Below are 26,757 nucleotides of genomic sequence, written 5' to 3'. Positions count from 1 at the left end.
GCCAGAACATCGCTGTTGGAGGAACTTTTAGTAACACAGAAGGCAATCTGCACAGCTGTCATCCAGTTGACCAAACAACTCCAACAGCAAGCCAGTCAGCGTGTGCACGAATGCAACATCGAACCCCTCAGGGCCGACCTGGCTGCCTACCATCGGGATGTGGCTGCCATTCTGAAAAACCAGCACGCTCTCCTTGCTGCAGTACTGCCCTTCATAACTGGACAGGGATCAGCCCCCGGGATGTCTGCCTCCATGTCTTCTGACACTGAGGTGTGTGTTGCCCCTTCACAACCAACAACAACAAGGACACACCAGGCAACACACACATCAGAAGAAGAAGACATGGAACAGATAACATTCACTCGCGAGAGTACCCGGAAGCCCTAGTCCCTGCACCATGCCCTACTCTGACCAAGGTCCTACGTTTTGACACATGCCAGCCTCACTCCAACTACCCTCAATGACTGTTCGGCAATCTACTGTTTAACTTGTCCACATTGGCTGTAAATGTTTCTCTCCTACCATTTGGCAATTCCTGTTCCTCTGCACCGTCTGTGACATCACCCCAGCATGTCAGGAGCATCATCCACACCCTGTAAATAGGATCACCATTTAAGAATGCACCAGAACGGACTCACCTAACATTGTTAATGGACTTTTTGCACTACTCCACCTAAAAATAAATATCACTTGCACACCTATTGTGTCTCTGTGTCATTTCACACTTCAACTGTGCAGTACATAACTCCAAAGTGGCTGTGTGGCAACCATGTCGATTCTCTATACTACTGTCCTGATTTCATGTATACTGAAACATCTGTGCAGTGGCCAGGATTGCATCATAGCTTTACTAGACTGAGGAAAATAACTGATGTAGGGACTAAGCACACACAATCATGCTGTGTTGGACAGAATGAGGCCCCATCCATAGCTATTCTAGACAACTAATGGTGGCTGAGAAATGTAGGCACCTTGCAATACTAAAACAAGAAATTATGCTGTAAAATGAAAGGAATGATAACCAAATTACACTGCATCAATCACCCTTACAGCGTATACTACCATGAAGGAAAGTCATGCTCAAGCAGTACACACATGATGTAGGTCAGCAATGACAGCAACAAGACAAGAGTGTGAACAAATACTCATCTACAAAGCTCTCCCTGAACTTCACAATGCTGTCCGACCTATCTATTTACCTACAAAATCAACTCTGGAAGCACTCTTTGTGAAGTAGGATACATACCAACCCCAAATCTTGATGATCTATGCACACTACCAATGGTGGCTCTCCCACATGGTGGATACTTACCAAGTTAGCACACGGGTAGCTGGCATGTTAAACCTCAATAGCCTGGGGATAGCGAGCATAGGACACAAATGTCATACTAAAACTTTCTGCTACACTGATGTCAAGGCCATGAAAAGGTAGCCCCTAACGCATCAGGTAAAGGGTTAACAAAATTTGTATTTCCAATAAGTAATAAAAGAGGCAACTAAGGGAAAGATAAACCTACACTAATCTAACCTGACTACTACTAACCCACAACTGTCCCTAACTAACCTAAGCTAAACTTACTCTACACATGTAACGAAACGATCTAAACATCAACCCCCCACCCACCATTATGAGACAAGACACATGCAGGACAACACTTACTAACCTACACACATACTACACTATCCTAAACAAACATATATTTTTTTTATTATATTTTTTTTATAGAATATTTTTTTTATTTTTTTTATTTTTTTAAACAGGAATCCCAACATTGCCCCCCACCCACCCACCCACCCACACAAAAAGATAAGATATAAAGAAGAAGGACCCCCCACCCTCTTACCTAACACTAACTAAGCTAATTTCCTACACTTATCCTATAACTAACCCCCCAAACCCAACTAACAGTATGAAATAGGAAAGAGGTGAGAGGGGAGGGGTAAAAGTTCTGGAGGGCAAAATGTCTACTGATTTGGCCTCCGTAGTGTTCGCCGGATGGAGCGCACCTTCCTCTTCACCTCAGCCATGTCCTCCGTCAGGGTGTCAACTTTTGCAATCAACCTGTCCAATTTCCTTGACAATGCGTGGAAGTCCGCTGGGTTGATCGGAGGGTCAGTGCAGGTCTGGGTGCCGGTGGAGGTGGATTGTGTTGGTGGAGAGGTGTGGGCACGGGACTGCCCTGCTCCCACCACACGGCTGGGTCCAGGTCTGGATGAGGATGCCTGGTCCGTAGCTGGGTCCACTTGGCCAGACCTGGTGGATGTAGTGGCGGGGGTTGTTGGGGGCACCGTTGGGGGAGCCTGTGGTGTGGCATACCACGCCCCGGAGGCCCGTTCCGAATTGTATCTGCGGGCCATCCTCCGATACCCACACTGCACCTGCAGGATGTGGCTGTACCTCATTGCCCGGCGCTCAAACTGGTTGCGAGCTGCGGCACTCAGGTTTGCAGCTGTGAAGAGAAAAGGCAAATATTGAGCATAGAATTTACAGTGGGTTGAATACCACAATGGGTAATTTGTCCATTACTAGCAATGTATTGGTTGCAGCAATTGTTACAACATAGTTCACGGGAAGGCTCAGAGGAAGTACATGTGAATCATGCATACTGAAGGGCATATCACATATAGCATATCCATGTCTCTACATGATGGATGACATCACCCTAAACTACTCATACAATTCATACCTAAGGCATTATACATTATGGCACCAGCTCGTCCGCATACTGACTTCACTACATATGTCATTCTATGTGATAAGAATCACACTCCTCACTCAATGGCATTTCGAAATAGTTGTGTGCTAAGATTGAACCCCTGGCCATGAATCAGATGTCGACACTATGGGCCAGATGTAGGAATTGATGGGAAATCAACTAGCAAATTGCAAAGCTGAACGGTGTCTCTGACACCGTCTGCGAGTCACTATGGGGTCCCTAAATCCCACCTCATGAACATCAATGATGTGGGTTCCAACTTGCACCACCTTAGCAACTATGGGCACTCACGGGGATGGAGGCCTGCTGGGAACAGCAGAACTCCATAGACGTGACTGCTTTTAAATGAAGCAAGTTATTTGTCACCAAGTGTAGGCCCTTTATCTGAAAGGAAAATGAGCTGCGGTTTGTTTAAATTCACAACAATTGATTTTTCGTAATTTACACAATAATTATTGCTCCCCTAGACCACTGGCTGTTTTGTGCAGGAGTATTTTGGTCCACTCACAAAGGTGAAGGTTCACAATGAGGACCCCTTCCAGTCAGCAAGTTGGTTAGCATCCACTTCAAGTGGATGATAACAGCTACTCACTTTGCAACCACGTACTCGTTAGCAAATGGGATTGCCTACCACTGTGATTTGCAAGTAGGGCTGGTAAACTCCTTTATTTTTTTCATTTAGAAAAGCATTTTGCAAATATGTACATGACCACCAAAAACATTTCGGATTAGGAAACAGACGTTTGCAAATCACTAACATCAAATTATGCTATTTGCAATGTGTAGACATTTTGCTACATCTGGACCTAGGTACAAACTCAAGTCACAAAAGGTGTTAAGTACGTGTAACATACTGGTTGCTACAGTCCTAGGTACCCTGTTTCACAGTAACATCAACAATCCCATGATCAATGCACAACCAGGAGTGTACAGAAAGTTCAACAAGCATGTGCCTTCACACACAACACCTATCAAGGGCTAGCAACACGTTGGAGTCAGCCCAACCTTGTCACATCCCAGGTCCACACATGTCAAAATGATATGACTTAGCCCAACATAACATACTATTAGTGAGGCATGTTTTACAACACACACAGAGGAGGTAGAACACCCATTCACATGATTCAACAGAACACCTAGGCCATTGCACTCAAGTCACACACACTTCGAGGTCACCTTGTGGAAGTACATGCCCCGGAAGATCCGACCTACAGTGTACACAGTCCATCCTCAACTAGGAAGAAGCACTTGTCATCGAAGCCATGTGCCTAAGCTATCTGGGAGACTGTCAGTCTGATATGCTGACTCAGTTAATGGCAAGTTCCTGACCAAGTCTAACATTGACCAGTGTATTCAAAATGAGTCATGCTATTCCCAATTGTCGCACTAATTGAATGACCTACTGCCCCTCAATCTGAGAGATGACTAGGTATTGCTTTACAGAAACATTATTCCAATTTGATATCACACCAAAACAACAAAGCCAATGAACGGCCAGCACATCAAATCATGAATTATCCTGAACACACAGTAATCTATCATGCTTCATTTCCAAACAATGTAAATAGCACTTAGGCAACACTCACTGTAGGTATCGGGGTCGTCAAAATGGGCCACCTCACCAACGGTGTACGGGGCTGGTCCACCTGTAAAGCATGAAAGGAAGATTATACTCAGACTGGGTGAACAGACAAATAATTTCTGTTACAATGACAGTGTGTGAATATTACATAGTAATGATACACTTTTACACATGCTCATCCTGCCTGGCTGACTTTGTATTCTAGATTATCATTGGATGAGTCTCCTGCTCCAGTGACACACCCTACTACACTCATGCAGTGGCCAGGACAGTCATGTGTCGTCCAAGTTAATCCTCCATTAGTAGGCCCCAACAATCATGTGATCCATACATCTCAGCATGTGCATCCCAGAGAGAAACATTCCACAACTGGTTCCATGAGGACTGCATGACCACTCACAATCAAACAGGCTATGTGGACAGGTTCAACACACAGCAACCAGACACACATGTGACATATGTGTGGACAACATGACTAACTTCATGTGACGTGAAGGCAACACACAGGTGTAGCATCATCATGTGTTTGCAATTTTCGGTCTAGCTATGGCGTCTACATATGTAGGTATGTTGTTTCTACATGACGTACTCACTGGCCATTATGACCAGTAGAGTACAAATAGAGCAGTTCACGTGTTGCTTTTCAGACACAAATGCAACAGTACATTCCATGCAGCTACAGCCATCTGGTATGTGTTGCAAAAATGAGGCATCGGCCTGGTAGCATAGGTCTTCATACACATCCTGCAACAAATACACATTTGGACACATATGTATACCTTTGTAGCGCAGCATTTGCATCATTTTGTGACGCAGAGAGGGGGCTACTTAGCAAAATACAAATAGATGTTGCATTTTACTGCTGTTATTGGGTGTACATGTGTAGCAAAAATGGGGATTTATGTGTATGCCCATGGGCCTAGGTTTCCCTAGCATAACACGCAGTCAGCTACTTATTTTGCAGATTGGCTACCAATCATCACATGTTCACGCACACATTCCTATTATTCCCATGTAATTGATTAGTATTCACCAACATAGCCACCAATCCGGAGTCCTAGGTGGTCCAGCAGGTCCTGTTCCCTGCTGATCAGATCTGCCCAGCGGTGCTTGAGTTGATGTATATTCCTCAGGCTCCCGTAGACCCGGACCAGGTGATGGCGCACCTTCTCCCAACGGATTTTCCTCGCCTCCGTGTGATACCCCTGTATCACACGGCCCCCAGCCTCCAGCATCAGTGGGAGGAAATGGCTTACGAGCCATATGAAGCCCCCCAATTCGTCCTCACCCATCCTGGACAGGCGAGGCCTACCTGACATGATGAGAGGTGTAAAAAAGTACAAAAGAAAAATGAAAGAAAAAGTGGGAAAGTGGGAAATGGGGAAAGGTAGAGGTGTGAAAGAAAAAGAAGAAGGAGAAAAATAGCCCAACTAACCCCCCAAACTATGCTACCCACAACAGACTCCCACAGACAATACAAACTATCACAGGTATAGACAAAATAACACTAAACAGACTGAGACAATGTTAGACAACAATAAAAGATTGACACAAAGACAAAATACAAGGCACACAGGACACTAAAGCAGTAAAACACAGGACAACACCTTTCACACAACCACACAGTCTAGATAACTCTGAGACTGCAAAGTGAAAGTGAAAGTCAACTCCCAGTACAGATTTGGTAAACAGGATATCCTATTACATCACTTCCTGCATAAAATGGCCGCCGTTTTTATTTTCGCGTAATGCGTCATATTTTCACGCATACACAGATGAGCGTCATATTTTTTTGACGCATTACAGTGCACATGATGCGGAGTGTAAAAATATGATATGAATATTAATATTTCAAATTGTACATGAGATGACCAACATATTGTGCATGTAGCGTCAATTTCACCACGCATACATCATGGGCGTCGTTTTTTTTACACGTACAGTGGTGCACATGATGCGGAGTCAAAAAATATGATATGAATATTAATAATTAATACTGTACATGAGATGACCAACATATTGTCCATGTAGCGTCATTTTTACCACGCATACATCATGGGCGTCATTTATTTTACACGTACAGTAATGCACATGATGCGGAGTGAAAAAAAATTATATGAATATTAATATTTCAAATTGTACATGAGATGACCAATATATTGTGCATGTAGCGTCAATTTCACCACGCATACATCATGGGCGTCGTTTTTTTTACACGTACAGTGGTGCACATGATGCGGAGTCAAAAAATATGATATGAATATTAATAATTAATACTGTACATGAAATGACCAACATATTGTCCATGTAGAGTCATTTTTACCACGCATACATCATGGGCGTCATTTTTTTTACACGTACAGTGGTGCACATGATGCGGAGTCAAAAAATATGATATGAATATTAATAATTAATACTGTACATGAAATGACCAACATATTGTCTATGTAGCGTCATTTTTACCACGCATACATCATGGGCGTCATTTTTTTTACACGTACAGTGGTGCACATGATGCGGAGTCAAAAAATATGATATGAATATTAATAATTAATACTGTACATGAAATGACCAATATATTGTGCATATAGCGTCAATTTCACGACGCATACATCATGGGCGTGTTTTTTTTTACACGTACAGTAGTGCACATGATGCAGAGTCAAAAATATTGTGGATGTAAATAATAATTTGAAGGTGAAATATCAAGACACTTTTGGATACATTTGTATCTGACTCTGCATTGTGTGCACTCATGTACATGAACAAATTATGACGGCCATGCTGTATGCGTAGAATATGGAGCAAATTTATCCAAATGTCTTCATGTGTTTAGCTTTGGAAAGGTGATTTGTCATGGTAAAACGGTGCGATGTGAGACACATTTGTGTTTGTATATGACAAATGTCCGTACTTTTATGTATAGACGGCCTTCACACTGTGATGTTTGGGATACGTTAACTAATGTATTGACCATATTTGACAACATATTTGGTGTAATTGCTGATGGCTATTTTGAAATGAGGTTTTTGATACCATTATGTATTCCGTCTCCAAAATGTCCCCACCTTTATGATGGGGATGCTTTTATCTGTAGTCCTAACAGGGAGTGGGAGAGTCACTTTCAGTTTTTATGGGGCTGACCATGTCCCATTATGATTTTGTGTTTCATATTTGTGTAGGACTTGTGACATGGAGGCCACACATGTGCCTTATGCATGTGTTTAGTTCACAAGCACATGATTCTTGTATGTTTTGGGGGTGGTAGAGGTGGAGTTAGGCCCCCAGCACCCTAGGATTTGACCATCCAGAATAGCTACTGTATCCATGGAGTATTTTTATCATATCCTGGCAAACCTGCAGCAGCGGGCGAATGTAAGGCCATATGGTATGAATGACTGTTGACCATTCATTCATCTCATTAGCCCATTTGACGTTTGCAGTAATGATGATTTGGAGCTAAGTTGCATACCATTTTCATATGACTAAGGGGGTCATTCTGACCGCGGCGGTCGGTGGTCGCCGCCCGCCAAGCGGTTCCCGCCGAAAGACCGCAGCGGTCATTCTGGCTTCCCCACTGGGCTGGCGGGCGACCGCCAAAAGTCCGCCCGCCAGCCCAGCGGGAAACACCCTTCCCACGAGGACGCCGGCTCAGAATGGAGCCGGCGGAGTGGGAAGGTGCGACGGGTGCAGTTGCACCCGTCGCGAATTTCAGTGTCTGCAAAGCAGACACTGAAATTCTTTGTGGGGCCCTCTTACGGGGGCCCCTGCAGTGCCCATGCCATTGGCATGGGTACTGCAGGGGCCCCCAGGGGCCCCGCGGCACACCCTACCGCCATCCTGTTCCTGGCGGGAGACCCGCCAGGAACAGGATGGCGCTAGGGGGTGTCAGAATCCCCATGGCGGCGGAGTGCGCTCCGCCGCCATGGCGGATTCTCAAGGGCAGCGGGAAGTCGGCGGTACACCGCCGACTTCCCGTTTCTGGCCGCGGCTTAACCGCCGCAGTCAGAATGCCCATCGGTGCACCGCCAGCCTGTTGGCGGTGCTACCGCCGACCTCCGCCATGGCGGTAATTACCGCCAGGGTCAGAATGACCCCCTAAGTTTGCAAGACTCTCAGCGTTCACGATGTGATAATGCGAAGATTGTTTTGCTTGTCTGTGTCCCTTTCTGCATAAACTGGTTTAGTGTCATGTTACAATCTTTCTGCTAGGTTCAAACTGGGACACAACTGTGATGGTCTACTTTCAAATATTAGGTTGGTTGTATGACATATGTGTACATGTGTGTGGGAATGTGGATCCAGTATGACCTGTCTGTGTGTATGTTGTCACTGTAACTTCAAGGTCTCCTCCTGAGTTAGTGGCAGCTGATGTTGTTGCAATTGTGTATTGCTCACATCATACACTTGAGAGAAGCCATTGATGACATGTTCACGTACACATGGATGGTCCCACCCTGTCTCTGAACACGTGTGATGTGACTTTCAAATGATCTCCAATTTTGGGCTGGATGAGAGACTGTTTCAGTTGTTTGGATCCGGCATGTGTAATTGTCACATTTGTACTCTTGTTGGGCTCTGTGTATGGTAATGTAACATGTCACATCCTACCCTCTGTGCATACAGTTGTGATGTTTATTTTTGGTGTGATGAATTTTAATGGCATTCTTGATCAATGAGACGACATTCATCTTCAGCTATTTCAAACTAAAGGTGGTCAGAAATGAATAGGCCAAAGCATGATGTGGTGTTTGTGATCTGTGTTTATTTACAAGTGTGGAATACAAGTGATTATAATAACTTAAGTAAAAAAATTGTTCACAAGCTGTTGGCGCCTACGCACTCCTGCTGCGGTGTTAGGTTGTTCCCCCTCCTGTTGCAGGCCAGCATCCTCCTCATCATCATCCTCAGGCATGTCTAGGTCCGGTTCAAGGAGGGGAATGTTCCTTTGTACACAAATATTGTGTAATATGGCACAAGTGAGTATGATTTTGCATACCATCTCTGGGGAGTATAGTAGGCTTCCGCCAGTGATGTCAAGGCAGCGGAACCTTGACTTTAGGATCCCAAAGGTCCTCTCCACAATGCTGCGGGTCCTCTTGTGGGCGTCATTGTATGCCCGCTCAGCAGCAGTATTTGGGTTCCCATATGGTGTCATTATCCAAGGCTGGATGCCATACCCCTGATCAGCTGAAAGAGAAACACAGAATGGTATCAATTAGATGTAGGAGGCACTGTTGTAGGTATCTTTGATGGCAGTAGTTGTGTTGTGTTGTCTGTGACTATTTTGTGTACTAATGTGACAACCTATGGTTGTTGGTGGAAACTTTGGCATTGTTTTTTTTCCTTGGCTGAGCAAGTGTTTGTTGTCTAACTGTTTGTCAGCAGGATGTATTGGTTTCTCAAGTACAGTGTGCCCTCCCTTGCATTGTGACTTGTGACACAGGTGTCCGTGTGTCCTCACTGGGGGTGTGATGATAGTTCCATGCAGAGTTGAAACATGAAAGGGTATTAGAAACGTTCATATGAACATAGCCAGGCCATCCCATCCCTTAAAAGTTATGCATTGTATTAGTGTACAGGTTATTGTGAGACTTCCAATTTGCAAGGTGACATTTAGGCAACCACAGTCATGAATGTCTTCACACTAAGCTGTGGAGTAAATTCAAATGTGTGAGAGGTTCAATGGTGACTTGTGACACATGGCTAGTGATGTGAGTACCTCAGTGTGTTCCTGTCTAGGTGTTGCTATTGTGGTGTATGGGTTGTTTATCCTAGAGGGTTTCTGTGCAGTGAGTATATAAGTTGATTTTTGTCCTTACCAACAAGTAGTCCATTGCCATACCGTCCATCCTGGAAGTGTTGGTTGATGGTGGAGTGACGGAAGATGAATGCGTCATGTACACTCCCAGGATATTTAGCCACAATGTTGCTGATCAGTCCTTGGTGATCGACTATGGCCTGCACGTTGATGGAATGTGTGTGCTTCCTGTTGCGGTAGAGGTGTTCACTCGCAGCAGGTGGCACAAGGCGTACGTGTGTGCAGTCGATTGCACCAAGGACGTGCGGAAAGCCACTGATGGCGTAGAACCCCTGTTTTGTTTCCTGCTGCTTCTGCAGTGTGTTAGGGAAGCAGATGTGGCGGGGTGTCAGTCCAATGATGGCATCCAGTACTTTAGGCAGGAATGCGGAGAAAGATGGTTGTGAGATTCCACCAACCAGGGCACCAGTTGTCTGAAACGAGCCACTTGCCAGCAGGTGAAGTACGGCAAGCAGCTTTGTTTCGGTTGGGATAGTGCGTGGAGTCACTAAAGTGGGGGCCAATTGCTGTTCAATATTTGTCAGCAGCTGCTGAATGGCCTGCCAGTTCAACCGGTACCTCTGGATGATGTCTCGTTCCCTGAGGCCATGCAGGGTTGTTCGTGGGCGGAATATCCTCTCCTGCCTTCTGCGCTGTCTTTGGGGTCCCTGCTGTTGTTGTTGTGGCTGCTGTTGTTGCTGCAGGGCTCTGCGTCTATGTGCACGTTGAAGAAAAAGCACCTCCATGTCTCCCTGTTGCTGCTCTGCTGCTCTGCTGCTCTGTTGTTTGTTCTGTGTGTTCTGATTAAGTACAGGTGTGTTTGCCCCATTTTAACGCCTGCCCTGACCCAGGCGTTAAAATTTCACGCTATTCGTGCTTTGCGCCATTTTTTTGCGCCGCCTGCCGCGCGGGAGTGATTTTTGCCCTGGAGCATAAATACCACGCACCGCTATGTGCGTCTGTTTTTAGACGGGAACGCCTTCCTTGCATCTCATTAACGCAAGGAAGGCGTTCACGCAAAAAAATGACGCTATTTGCCCATACTTTGGCGCTAGACGCGTCTAACGCCAAAGTATAAATATGGCGTTAGTTTTGCGCCGAATTTGCGTCGAAAAAAACGACGCTAATTCAGCGCAAACGGAGTATAAATACGGGCCTGTGTTTAGCAATAACTTTCGAAACTTGCGATTTAAAAGCATTTGCTGAAAGGTTTCTTGTGCGTGCAGCCTTCAGGAAGCAATTAAAATGTCAAGATACCTCTTGTTATTAATGTTCTTGCTAGAGAGAGAGAGATCGGAGGTTTGTCTAGCGGCAGCTTTGCCTCGCCATAAAGTAGCGCAGAGGGTTAATATGCCTGCTGCAAAGAGCGGAATTATGTTTTGTGTGGACTGCTGAGTGGATTATTAAAGCCACAGCGCTTTAAAACAAATGAATGTATGTGAAAAGGGGGCTATGGAGAGATGAGTGGCACATTTGCCGGGTGGTAGTGAGGGATCTGAGGAGGGGGTCATGGGGTGGACGCCAAAAAAAGACTGTTGCACAGGGCGCCACCAGCGTTAAAGCCGGCCCTGCCCAGGTCATACACTCTCAGCAAGTACCGCCTGGATATGGAAACATTACATTGCCAATTGGAAGCCAGAGACAATGCCTTAAAGCCCAAATTAGATATCTGGCTGCAGCACGACTGCATATGAAAATTCTGGCTGTGCTGAATCTTTTGGCAAAAAGTGGATTCCAGGCCCCAGTGGATTGCACACCTAGCATGTCATAGCACACATTTTCAAAAATCCTCAAAAGGTAATGGGTGCCCTGCTGAGACATGCAACAAAGCAAACCACATTTTCAACAAACCCTTGAACCATCAGTGTTTGTGACGCCCATATTCCATGTTGAGGCCAAATTCATGCTCATGATTAAGTTCAGGTTGTGGTCCCGCACCTTTTCCAAGAATTTTCATGCAGTGTTTGATAAGCAGATCACAGAGGTCCTTTAAAATAATTAAATTATTTTTTCATTAACTTTATCAGTAATCTGCTGACAAACTGGGTATGTTGTTTAGGAGCAGTTTTCACCATCATACGGCCAATGAATCTTGGCTCCCATTTAACAACTTCCTCTGCTAAAGTATTTTCTCCTCTTGAAAATGTTGGTGGAAAACCATTGACGGCAAAAATAAATTGTACCTTATCCTCTTGCCTTACAAACTTTATCTTGAAAGAGGATGGCACTACATTGCAGTTGTTATGTAGTAAGCATTTCCAGTGGAACAAAGAGGGTGTCTTTATGAAATATGCTTGTTCCTTGAGAAGAGTGCCTTCCATGCACCTTTACTGATCAGAAGGGGTGACAAGAGCTAGCCATAACGTACTGTTTCCTGTCATTTGATGTCAGAATGGTCAGTTTCCTGTTTACCATTACATGATATTTGCCCATGTGGCAATTCTGCACCTAGAAAATTTGCACCCTGAGTTGCAGGGTTCATATTTACCAGGTAAGGTAAAATTACTAGATAAATCTGATTGAGTTGTGCCTATAAAAATGTGCAGGCACACGGTTTAGATGTGGAATGGTATTTACAGAGTGGGATGTTAGTGAACCTGGAATTCAAATTACATATCAGCGACTTATTATGACGCACATCACTGCTTCTAGTATCAAATAGAGGATCCATCCTACTGGCCACTTGAGTATAATATTTCTCAATAAGGATTAGAACAATTGAGCATAAGCTATGCAAACACTATATTACTCTCTCCCATTATTTTCTGTCACTTCAGGTTTAGTCTCTGCTACTTTTACTTGATAACATATTCTCCCTGTCTTCTCTAATTTGAAATACAAGTTCTTGTTTCACTCTCTATGCTTGATGTAATGACTTACAAATGATTGAATCTTCAGATGAAAGAGTTTCTTTATTACTGTACAGCACAAGTCAAAAGAGTTTTGCTTTTCTCATTCCCCACAGGCATGTGTCACACCTGTGAATCAACAAATTTGAAAAAACAGATTGCCCTATCACCATCCCTCTAGGGGACATATTTCATGATGATTGGCCATTCTGGAGTCTGCCTCATACCTCTCATACCTGCCAGAGACTCAGCATAGTAGAATTAGATATAGGTCACTCTCTGCTTTTTCCTGGGCATCTAATACAACTATAACTATTTTTCAAGTCTTCTTTTGATTCAAATGTAAACCATAAAAGACGTAGTCTACTATAGTAAAAATAAATTAGAAATTATAACATGTGAGTATCCTCATCGGTATATTGGCCTTTTATGTAGAGCAATATCTCTTGATATGAGGCAAAGTCCGGGGAGTCATATCAAGCCTTTACAGTGTAGTTATAGAACATCTTTTCTAGTGAAAGACCATATGTGACTCAGGGATCTTCTGACAAGAATCTTTGGGGTTGTCATAGGCTGAGGAGGATGAGACATCTTGACAATCACAACACATTGGTCATTGGAGCAAGACTGACGTTTCTGTGCTTTAAGGTCCTGCATAACTGGTATTGGACCCCCTCTAAGTTGTATAGAGCTGGCCTAATTCTAGTACTGCTGGCAGTCTGACCTGTTGGGAAGCAATCTACTTCACACTGTATGGAATTGAACCAAACTGGCTCACCATCAGACTTAGGATGGGTGCCTATTGTTTTCTTTCTTTGGATCTCCTTACCCCCATTTAGCTCATCTAGATCTTCTACATGGCGAAGTAGATGTGACAGGAATAAGGAATAATGGTCATAGATGGAACACCATTTCTTTGGTGGTGATTATGATCTATTATTGGACCATTGGTGACAATACAACTTTCCATGCAGGGTGAATGGTCAACAGAACTGCGTTGCATTGCTTCATTTGAACGCATATGAAGCACAAGAATAATGACCAACTAGAATTCTTTTACAAAATATGGGGTCCTTTTCTGAAATGATCAAGCATGGGTACTGTATATTACATCATGAGTTTAAGGAGGATAGAGCAACCATGTCCTTTGTTCTCCATGTCTCCATATTTTCTAATCATGCATGTTAGGAATCCTCAAGGTGTCTCCTGCGTCATCTGTCAGAAAACCCTCAGGAATTAGGATTAAATCATATCTCTGTTCTTGGTTAAACTAAACCTTCATGTTTCTAAGTAAACATAGGCCCTCATTCTGACCTTGGCGGGCGGCGGAGGCCGCCCGCCAAAGTCCCGCCGTCAGGTTACCGTTCCGCGGTCGAAAGACCGCGGCGGTAATTCTGACTTTCCCGCTGGGCTGGCGGGCGGTCTCCTTCAGACCGCCAGCCAGCCCAGCGGGAAAGAGGCTTCCACGATGAAGCCGGCTCGGAATCGAGCCGGCGGAGTGGAAGCTGTGCGACGGGTGCAGTTGCACCCGTCGCGTATTTCACTGTCTGCGCAGCAGACAGTGAAATACATGTAGGGGCCCTCTTACGGGGGCCCCTGCAATGCCCATGCCAGTGGCATGGGCACTGCAGGGGCCCCCAGGGGCCCCGCGACACCCCCTACCGCCATCCGGATCTCGGCGGTCCGACTGCCGGGATCTGGATGGCGGTAGGGGGGGTCGGAATCCCCGCGGCGGTGCAGCAAGCTGCGCCGCCGCGGAGGATTCAATGGGGCCGCGGTACACTGGCGGGACCCCGCCAGTGGTGCCGGTCCGACCGCGGCTTTACCGCCGCGGTCGGAATCCCCATTGGAGCACCGCCGGCCTGTCGGCGGTGCTCCCGCGGTCCTCCGCCCTGGCGGTCAAAGACCGCCAGGGTCAGAATGACCACCATAATGTGCTGTGTTACAAAATTGGTTTTATCAAATGCTTGCTTTACCAATGCTTGTTTGCTAATGTGAGCAGGTGTAGACATGTGCTTCTAATTGGGTGTGGTGTAGGCATGTGCTTCTAATTGGGTGTGGTGACTCATCCACATGTGGAAACTCAACTGCTTTCCTGATTGGCGATAAATAGCAGAGTGAAGCATGCCTCACTGCTTGGCTTTGTTTTGCTTCCTGATCTCAGCATCTGATTTGGTAGTCCAGCCCCTGCTGTCATCCTCATATTCAGGACTTTTGAGGCAATTCTTTTCTTTGATCCTGTACCAGCTGACACCAGGCATTCCTCCAGCACTCCGGAAAAGACTGCGTGATGTAAATAATGCACTTGTTTGTCTTTCTTGTGCATGATAAGTGCAACCACAGTTCTAATTGACTTGTGCAACAGTAAATCTCTGTGAAGCCAGCCATGGTGTCGCAGTTCTTATTGTTATGGTACTCAGTTTGGGTTTTTGGTAATGCAGTGTTAGTAATTGTGCCAACAGTTATTATTATCCAAGAAAAGTGCTGGAGCATCCCGGTGTTCTTCTACCGCTCCCGTGCCCATATCAGAAAGAGAGATTCAGTTTCAAAGAAGCTCAGTGCACTAACTCTACTATCACTCTGTAAAACAACGACCTGCCCGCCCCTGAAGATACAGGGTGCCTGGCTGGACCGGCAAGGCGTGGCAGTGGCAGTGTTTTGTCTCTTTCTCTTCCACTCCCCCTTTCCTTTTGGGACACCTGCCGGGGTGTCCACCAGGAAGTGCCGAGAGGTGTTCCAGGAGGATGGGGGGCATACCATCGCCCCTGTAGACATCCTGCTTTTCAGGTGAGTGGCCCGTCTTGCCATAAAGCCAAGCCACAACATACAGGGCTGCCTGGGTGATGGATTCCTCAATGGGTACTTTCAAAGGTTTAGCACAGGCTTTACCAGCTGATCAGGATGCTCCATCTTTCTAAGATTTAACTAGGGCCCTAGCGGGATTACAGAAGGAAGTTCTTTCCTTAAAGCAAGAGAACCTGGAGTTGCACACTGAACTACAGCAGTATAAACCACAAGACACCCCCTGGGGAGGAGTCAAACTAAAACAAAGATCTCCAGTACTACAGGCCCCTCGGTTTGACCCGTCTAATCATGTTCCTAGACCCGATTCAGGCCCAACGACTTCCACCACACAACCCATGCAGATAATGGTCACAACACCAACCCCTGTGCCCTTAGCTCCTCCAGAAAGGTTTTTTGGAGATAGTGCCAAGATCAACATTTTTCTTAACCAGTGCCAGCTACAGTTTTTGTGTCGGGCAGCTGTATTCCCCAACGATGCTGCAAAGGTAGCTTTTATTATCTCTTATTTGGGAGGCAATGCAGCTAATTGGTCTATTCCGCTGGTGGAGAGCAATGACCCTATACTGTATGATTTCAACTGGTTCAAGGAAGCCTTGCGGAAACTGTTCACCAAACAAATCTTCGTGCAAGCCAGTGATAATGAGTTGCTGAATGTCAGTTGGCAAGACAATGTCCCTGTGAATGATATTCAGCAGTAAACCCAAACCTATGTAAGTGAGGATTTTCAATCTGTGCACCAAGCACACTGGGTTGTAGCTGAAGCAATAGCTACAAATTCCAGCACAGCAATCAGCTTGGGAAGAACGGGCAGTATGGTGGTCATTTTGCTAAAGTTGTGTTCCAAAGTACCCCAAAGCCAAGCCAGTCCTGTCCATTTACAGACAAAATGTTCTCAGGAGCTGGACTGCAGACTTAGGGGGTCATTCTGACCCTGGCGGCCGGTGGCCGCCAGGGCCACCGACCACGGGAGCACCGCCAACAGGCTGGCGGTGCTCCAACGAGCATTCTGACCGCGGCGGTTCAGCCGCGGTCAGAAGCGGAAAGTCAGCGGTCTCCCGCTGACTTTCCGCTGCTCGTTTGAATCCTCCATGGCTGCGGAGCGCGCTCCGCAGCCATGAGGATTCTGACCCCCCCTACCGCCATCCTGTTCATGGCGGGAAAGCCGCCATGAACAGGATGGCGGTAGGGGGGGTCGCGGGGCCCCTGGGGGCCCCTGCCGTGCCCATGCCAATGGCATGGGCACGGCAGGGGCCCCCGTAAGAGGGCCCCGCAAAGTATTTCAGTGTCTGCCTTGCAGACACTGAAATACGCGACGGGTGCCACTGCACCCGTCGCACCTTCCCACTCCGCCGGCTCGATTACGAGCCGGCATCCTCGTGGGAAGGGAGTTTTTCCCTGGGCTGGCGGGCGGTCTTTTGGAGACCGCCCGCCAGCCCAGGGAAAAACTCATAATACCCTCCGCGGTCTTCTGACCGCGGAGCGGTATAATGGGGGCGGAATTCTGGCGGGCGGCCTCCGCCGCCCGCCAGAATCAGAATCACCCCCTTAGTTAGGAGAGTTTAGACTTATCCTTTGGATTCTTACTCAGGGGCGTAGCTCTGGGGGGAAGAGAAGGAGGGATGTTTGGGGTGTCAGACCACCTAAAAATGTATTCTGCAGTAAATATTTAGGTACAAGTGTTTTCAGTCGTGTAATGTGAAGTGTCTGTCGCATTCAACCTGAAATTCTTATGCCTACACTGACAAAAACACACACACTCTCTCTCTCTCTCTCTCTCTGCTATATGTAGAAGGCCTTAGAAAAGGTTAATTAGTTTGGAAAATGTTAAGTTTTAAGTACCCATAACAATCTGCCCTCCTCTCTCTTTCCATTGTGCCCCGTCATGTCCTGCTTCTCACATAATCTGTTTCAACAAAATGTCACAGCATGATTGTTGGGAAATCTGAAGCTCGCACCCCCCTAATCATACTGACCAAGCTATATCCCTGTTCTTACTGCAAGACACTGGATTATTATTTGAGAGAGGTGGAAACTCCACTCACATAATGAACACAAACCTTGTTAGGGTGGGCCGCAAAAGTCACTAATTAAACCTGTGCTTAACCCTCTGGCAGCTTAGCACAAAAGCAATCCGGATTACCTTAGAGCTAATGTGTAAGTGATTTTATGCACAGATCAAACCATAAAAAAGTGAAAACACAACACAAAAAAATCACAAACTACTTTAGAATAATAGAGTAAAATGTGATACATAAAATGACACCTAAATGACAAAAATCTATCAGTAACCACAGTTGTTTTTTAAAAAGTTTTAGGTGAAATGCCAAAAAGCAGAAAGTGCCACTTGGAGGTGTCAAAGTTACAAGTTCAGGCCGACCTTGATAGAGTGCAGGTCGAATACAGGGTCCAGGTTCATCCTGGTAAAGAGCTAACTTTCATTAAGCCTGTGTCCATCTGAAGAGCCTCTAAAAGAGCTGTGCACTGGCAAAGGCCACAAGGGTTTTGTCAGGGTGAGGAGCAATCATCACTGAAGCTTTGCATAGGCAGGGGGTGCAGGCAGCCGCTGTTTGGGGTGAACATCACATCATCATTGGCTGTAGACGCAGTGACCATTGCTGGTGCAAGGAGCCTGCTCACAATGAGCCCCAAAATCACTGGATTTTCAGCTGGAGTGCAGATTTAGCAGTCTTGAAGCACAAGGAGTACACTCTGATGCCGGCCAAGGGTCCAGGACTAGGGGAACCTCTTGAGGATTGGGACTCACTCCAGCAGAGGCCAGTAGCAGGGCTCTGGGTAGGTCCAGGTTGTAACGGTCAGCTGGGTAGTTGCAGAGAGGTCTTTGGAAGCTTGTTCTGATGCTGTAGCCAAGCACAAGGTCATCCAACTGACCCTGGTGCCACTTATAGGAAGCCTGGGTTCCAGGCAAGCAGGTCAAATCTTCCTTTTTCAGAAAGCAGGGCAATCCTTCTTCTAAATCTTCCACAGTTCCAGGAGTGTTCTGATGAGCGGGTTCTTGTCAGGTCTTCCCCTTACCCTGGGTTTGGCTCCAGCCTGGCTAGAGCAATCAAGTGCCAATTTTTTACAAGTGTCACATTCAGAATAGTAAATTAAAATCCAACTTTACCATTAAAGAGGATTTTCAATTACATTTCAAACAAGTGGAAAAAGCATTTCTCTACCCGTTCCCAAACTGAAGTTATCAATTATTAAGTGTAATATTGTAACCCAGGGTTACTGTATAGGAGAGATAGCTTTTCCACAGTGCAAAATGATTTTAGGAGTTTTTCACTGTCATGACAGATAAAACTTACATACACATGTCCTGCTTTCTAAATACCATGCACCCTGCCCATTGAGCCTATAGGTCCTACCTTAGGGTGACATAAAATTAAAAAATAATTCCAGGTTGAAATGACAGTTACAAACTACACTACAGGCTGCAGTGACAGGACTCAGACATGTTTTACAGTGCTACTTTAGTAGTTGTTGCAGTGAGTTCTGCAGCCCACTAATAGCATTTAATTTACAGGCCGTGGGTACATTTAGTGTCATATACGCAAGAGTTACAAGTGAATTAACCCCTTCGCTGCCAGGCCTTTTCCCCCTCCTGTGCCGGGCCTTTTTTTGCCTATTTGGGGCAGTTCGCGCTTAGGCCCTCATAACTTTTTGTCCACATAAGCTAACCAAGCCAAATTTGCGTCCTTTTTTTCCAACATCCTATGGATTCTAGAGGTACCCAGACTTTGTGGGTTCCCTTGAAGGAGGCCAAGAAATTGGCCAAAATACAGTGAAAATTTCGTTTTTTTCAAAAAAATTGGAAAAAGTGGCTGCAGAAGAAGGCTTGTGGTTTTTCCCCTGAAAATGGCATCAACAAAGGGTTTGCGGTGCTAAACTCAGCAGCTTCCCAGCTTTCAGGAACAGCCAGACTTGAATCAGAAAACCCAATTTTTCAACACAATTTTGGCATTTTACTGGGGCATACCCCATTTGTGCAATTTTTTGTGCTTTCAGCCTCCTTCCAGTCAGTGACAGGAATGGTCATGAAACCAATGCTGGATCCCAGAAACCTAAACATTTCTGAAAAGTAGACAAAATTCTGAATTCAGCAAGGGGTCATTTGTGTAGATCCTACAAGGGTTTCCTACAGAAAATAACAGCTGAAAAAGAAAAATATTGAAATTGAGGTGAAAAAACCATCAATTTTTCTCTACGTTTTACTCTGTAACTTTTCCCTGCAATGTCAGATTATCAAAAGCAATATACCGTTACGTCTGCTGGACTCCTCTGGTTGCGGGGATATATAGGGCTTGTAGGTTCATCAAGAACCCGAGGAACCCAGAGCCAATAAATGAGCTGCACCCTGCAGTGCGTTTTCATTCTATACCGGGTATACAGCAATTCATTTGCTGAAATATAAGGAGTAAAAAATTGCTATCAAGAAAACCTTTGCATTTCCAAAAAGGGCACAAGATAAGGTGTTGAGGACCAGTGGTTATTTGCACATCTCTGAATTCCGGGGTGACCATAGTAGCACGTGAATTACAGGGAATTTCTCAAATAGATGTCTTTTTTACACACACTCCTATATTTGGAAGGAAAAAATGTGGAGAAAGACAAGGGGCAATAGTACTTGTTTTGCTAATCTATGTTCCCCCAAGTCTCCCGATAAAAATGGTACCTCACTTGTGTGGGTAGGCCTAGCACCCGCGACAGGATATGCCCCAAAACACAACATGGACACATCACAGAAAACAGAGCTGTTTTTAGCAAAGTGACTACCTGTAGATTTTGGCCTCTAGCTCAGCCGCCACCTAGGGAAACCTACCAAACCTGTGCATTTCTGAAAACTAGAGACCTAGGGGAATCCAAGGAGGGGTGACTTGTGTGGCTCGGACCAGGTTCTGTTACCCAGAATCCTTTGCAAACCTCAAAATTTGGCTAAAAAAACACATGTTCCTCACATTTCTGTGGCAGAAAGTTATGGAATCTGAGAGGAGCCACAAATTTCCTTCCACCCAGCGTTCCCCCACGTCTCCCGATAAAAATGATACCTCACTTGTGTGGGTAGGCCTAGCACCCGCGACAGGATATGCCCCAAAACACAACGTGGACACATCACAGAAAACAGAGCTGTTTTTAGCAAAGTGACTACCTGTAGATTTTGGCCTCTAGCTCAGCCGCCACCTAGGGAAACCTACCAAACCTGTGCATTTCTGAAAACTAGAGACCTAGGGGAATCCAAGGAGGGGTGACTTGTGTGGCTCGGACCAGGTTCTGTTACCCAGAATCCTTTGCAAACCTCAAAATTTGGCTAAAAAAACACATGTTCCTCACATTTCTGTGGCAGAAAGTTCTGGAATCTGAGAGGAGCCACAAATTTCCTTCCACCCAGCGTTCCCTCACGTCTCCCGATAAAAATGATACCTCACTTGTGTGGGTAGGCCTAGCGCCCGCGACAGGATATACCCCAAAACACAACGTGGACATATCACAGAAAACAGAGCTGTTTTTAGCAAAGTGACTACCTGTAGATTTTGGCCTCTAGCTCAGCCGCCACCTAGGAAAACCTACCAAAGCTGTGCATTTCTGAAAACTAGAGACCTAGGGGAATCCAAGGAGGGGTGACTTGCGGGGCTCGGACCAGGTTCTGTTACCCAGAATCCTTTGCAAACCTCAAAATTTCGCTAAAAAAACACATGTTCCTCACATTTCTGTGGCAGAAAGTTCTGGAATCTGAGAGGAGCCACAAATTTCCTTCCACCCAGCGTTCCCCCACGTCTCCCGATAAAAATGATACCTCACTTGTGTGGGTAGGCCTAGCGCCCGCGACAGGATATGCCCCAAAACACAACGTGGACATATCACAGAAAACAGAGCTGTTTTTAGCAAAGTGACTACCTGTAGATTTTGGCCTCTAGCTCAGCCGCCACCTAGGGAAACCTACCAAACCTGTGCATTTCTGAAAACTAGAGACCTAGGGGAATCCAAGGAGGGGTGACTTGCGGGGCTCGGACCAGGTTCTGTTACCCAGAATCCTTTGCAAACCTCAAAATTTGGCTAAAAAAACACATGTTCCTCACATTTCTGTGGCAGAAAGTTCTGGAATCTGAGAGGAGCCACAAATTTCCTTCCACCCAGCGTTCCCCCATGTCTCCCGATAAAAATGATACCTCACTTGTGTGGGTAGGCCTAGCGCCCGCGACAGGATATGCCCCAAAACACAACGTGGACATATCACAGAAAACAGAGCTGTTTTTAGCAAAGTGACTACCTGTAGATTTTGGCCTCTAGCTCAGCCGCCACCTAGGGAAACCTACCAAACCTGTGCATTTCTGAAAACTAGAGACCTAGGGGAATCCAAGGAGGGGTGACTTGCGGGGCTCGGACCAGGTTCTGTTACCCAGAATCCTTTGCAAATCTCAAAATTTGGCTAAAAAAACACATGTTCCTCACATTTCTGTGGCAGAAAGTTCTGGAATCTGAGAGGAGCCACAAATTTCCTTCCACCCAGCGTTCCCCCACGTCTCCCGATAAAAATGATACCTCACTTGTGTGGGTAGGCCTAGCGCCCGCGACAGGATATGCCCCAAAACACAACGTGGACATATCACAGAAAACAGAGCTGTTTTTAGCAAAGTGACTACCTGTAGATTTTGGCCTCTAGCTCAGCCGCCACCTAGGGAAACCTACCAAACCTGTGCATTTCTGAAAACTAGAGACCTAGGGGAATCCAAGGAGGGGTGACTTGCGGGGCTCGGACCAGGTTCTGTTACCCAGAATCCTTTGCAAACCTCAAAATTTGGCTAAAAAAACACATGTTCCTCACATTTCTGTGGCAGAAAGTTCTGGAATCTGAGAGGAGCCACAAATTTCCTTCCACCCAGCGTTCCCCCACGTCTCCCGATAAAAATGATACCTCACTTGTGTGGGTAGGCCTAGCGCCCGCGACAGGATATGCCCCAAAACACAACGTGGACATATCACAGAAAACAGAGCTGTTTTTAGCAAAGTGACTACCTGTAGATTTTGGCCTCTAGCTCAGCCGCCACCTAGGGAAACCTACCAACCTGTGCATTTCTGAAAACTAGAGACCTAGGGGAATCCAAGGAGGGGTGACTTGCGGGGCTCGGACCAGGTTCTGTTACCCAGAATCCTTTGCAAATCTCAAAATTTGGCTAAAAAAACACATGTTCCTCACATTTCTGTGGCAGAAAGTTCTGGAATCTGAGAGGAGCCACAAATTTCCTTCCACCCAGCGTTCCCCCACGTCTCCCGATAAAAATGATACCTCACTTGTGTGGGTAGGCCTAGCGCCCGCGACAGGATATGCCCCAAAACACAACGTGGACATATCACAGAAAACAGAGCTGTTTTTAGCAAAGTGACTACCTGTAGATTTTGGCCTCTAGCTCAGCCGCCACCTAGGGAAACCTACCAAACCTGTGCATTTCTGAAAACTAGAGACCTAGGGGAATCCAAGGAGGGGTGACTTGCGGGGCTCGGACCAGGTCTGTTACCCAGAATCCTTTGCAAATCTCAAAATTTGGCTAAAAAAACACATGTTCCTCACATTTCTGTGGCAGAAAGTTCTGGAATCTGAGAGGAGCCACAAATTTCCTTCCACCCAGCGTTCCCCCACGTCTCCCGATAAAAATGATACCTCACTTGTGTGGGTAGGCCTAGCGCCCGCGACAGGATATGCCCCAAAACACAACGTGGACATATCACAGAAAACAGAGCTGTTTTTAGCAAAGTGACTACCTGTAGATTTTGGCCTCTAGCTCAGCCGCCACCTAGGGAAACCTACCAAACCTGTGCATTTCTGAAAACCAGAGACCTAGGGGAATCCAAGGAGGGGTGACTTGCGGGGCTCGGACCAGGTTCTGTTACCCAGAATCCTTTGCAAACCTCAAAATTTGGCTAAAAAAACACATGTTCCTCACATTTCTGTGGCAGAAAGTTCTGGAATCTGAGAGGAGCCACAAATTTCCTTCCACCCAGCGTTCCCCCACGTCTCCCGATAAAAATGATACCTCACTTGTGTGGGTAGGCCTAGCGCCCGCGACAGGATATGCCCCAAAACACAACGTGGACATATTACAGAAAACAGAGCTGTTTTTAGCAAAGTGACTACCTGTAGATTTTGGCCTCTAGCTCAGCCGCCACCTAGGGAAACCTACCAAACCTGTGCATTTCTGAAAACTAGAGACCTAGGGGAATCCAAGGAGGGGTGACTTGTGGGGCTCGGACCAGGTTCTGTTACCCAGAATCCTTTGCAAATCTCAAAATTTGGCTAAAAAAACACATGTTCCTCACATTTCTGTGGCAGAAAGTTCTGGAATCTGAGAGGAGCCACAAATTTCCTTCCACCCAGCGTTCCCCCACGTCTCCCGATAAAAATGATACCTCACTTGTGTGGGTAGGCCTAGCGCCCGCGACAGGATATACCCCAAAACACAACGTGGACATATCACAGAAAACAGAGCTGTTTTTAGCAAAGTGACTACCTGTAGATTTTGGCCTCTAGCTCAGCCGCCACCTAGGGAAACCTACCAAACCTGTACATTTCTGAAAACTAGAGACCTAGGGGAATCCAAGGAGGGGTGACTTGTGTGGCTCGGACCAGGTTCTGTTACCCAGAATCCTTTGCAAACCTCAAAATTTGGCTAAAAAAACACATGTTCCTCACATTTCTGTGGCAGAAAGTTCTGGAATCTGAGAGGAGCCACAAATTTCCTTCCACCCAGCGTTCCCCCACGTCTCCCGATAAAAATGATACCTCACTTGTGTGGGTAGGCCTAGCGCCCGCGACAGGATATGCCCCAAAACACAACGTGGACATATCACAGAAAACAGAGCTGTTTTTAGCAAAGTGACTACCTGTAGATTTTGGCCTCTAGCTCAGCCGCCACCTAGGGAAACCTACCAAACCTGTGCATTTCTGAAAACTAGAGACCTAGGGGAATCCAAGGAGGGGTGACTTGCGGGGCTCGGACCAGGTTCTGTTACCCAGAATCCTTTCCAAATCTCAAAATTTGGCTAAAAAAACACATGTTCCTCACATTTCTGTGGCAGAAAGTTCTGGAATCTGAGAGGAGCCACAAATTTCCTTCCACCCAGCGTTCCCCCACGTCTCCCGATAAAAATGATACCTCACTTGTGTGGGTAGGCCTAGCGCCCGCGACAGGATATGCCCCAAAACACAACGTGGACATATCACAGAAAACAGAGCTGTTTTTAGCAAAGTGACTACCTGTAGATTTTGGCCTCTAGCTCAGCCGCCACCTAGGGAAACCTACCAAACCTGTGCATTTCTGAAAACTAGAGACCTAGGGGAATCCAAGGAGGGGTGACTTGTGGGGCTCGGACCAGGTTCTGTTACCCAGAATCCTTTGCAAATCTCAAAATTTGGCTAAAAAAACACATGTTCCTCACATTTCTGTGGCAGAAAGTTCTGGAATCTGAGAGGAGCCACAAATTTCCTTCCACCCAGCGTTCCCCCACGTCTCCCGATAAAAATGATACCTCACTTGTGTGGGTAGGCCTAGCGCCCGCGACAGGATATACCCCAAAACACAACGTGGACATATCACAGAAAACAGAGCTGTTTTTAGCAAAGTGACTACCTGTAGATTTTGGCCTCTAGCTCAGCCGGCACCTAGGGAAACCTACCAAACCTGTACATTTCTGAAAACTAGAGACCTAGGGGAATCCAAGGAGGGGTGACTTGTGTGGCTCGGACCAGGTTCTGTTACCCAGAATCCTTTGCAAACCTCAAAATTTGGCTAAAAAAACACATGTTCCTCACATTTCTGTGGCAGAAAGTTCTGGAATCTGAGAGGAGCCACAAATTTCCTTCCACCCAGCGTTCCCCCACGTCTCCCGATAAAAATGATACCTCACTTGTGTGGGTAGGCCTAGCGCCCGCGACAGGATATGCCCCAAAACACAACGTGGACATATCACAGAAAACAGAGCTGTTTTTAGCAAAGTGACTACCTGTAGCTTTTGGCCTCTAGCTCAGCCGGCACCTAGGGAAACCTACCAAACCTGTACATTTCTGAAAACTAGAGACCTAGGGGAATCCAAGGAGGGGTGACTTGTGTGGCTCGGACCAGGTTCTGTTACCCAGAATCCTTTGCAAACCTCAAAATTTGGCTAAAAAAACACATGTTCCTCACATTTCTGTGGCAGAAAGTTCTGGAATCTGAGAGGAGCCACAAATTTCCTTCCACCCAGCGTTCCCCCACGTCTCCCGATAAAAATGATACCTCACTTGTGTGGGTAGGCCTAGCGCCCGCGACAGGATATGCCCCAAAACACAACGTGGACATATCACAGAAAACAGAGCTGTTTTTAGCAAAGTGACTACCTGTAGATTTTGGCCTCTAGCTCAGCCGCCACCTAGGGAAACCTACCAAACCTGTGCATTTCTGAAAACTAGAGACCTAGGGGAATCCAAGGAGGGGTGACTTGCGGGGCTCGGACCAGGTTCTGTTACCCAGAATCCTTTCCAAATCTCAAAATTTGGCTAAAAAAACACATGTTCCTCACATTTCTGTGGCAGAAAGTTCTGGAATCTGAGAGGAGCCACAAATTTCCTTCCACCCAGCATTCCCCCACGTCTCCCGATAAAAATGATACCTCACTTGTGTGGGTAGGCCTAGCGCCCGCGACAGGATATGCCCCAAAACACAACGTGGACATATCACAGAAAACAGAGCTGTTTTTAGCAAAGTGACTACCTGTAGATTTTGGCCCCTAGCTCAGCCGGCACCTAGGGAAACCTACCAAACCTGTACATTTCTGAAAACTAGAGACGTAGGGGAATCCAAGGAGGGGTGACTTGTGTGGCTCGGACCAGGTTCTGTTACCCAGAATCCTTTGCAAACCTCAAAATATGGCTAAAAAAACACATGTTCCTCACATTTCTGTGGCAGAAAGTTCTGGAATCTGAGAGGAGCCACAAATTTCCTTCCACCCAGCGTTCCCCCATGTCTCCCG

This window comes from Pleurodeles waltl, chromosome 11 (genome assembly GCF_031143425.1).
Source record: "Pleurodeles waltl isolate 20211129_DDA chromosome 11, aPleWal1.hap1.20221129, whole genome shotgun sequence".
NCBI lineage: Eukaryota > Metazoa > Chordata > Amphibia > Caudata > Salamandridae > Pleurodeles > Pleurodeles waltl.
Note: the sequence above shows the minus strand (reverse complement) of the source record.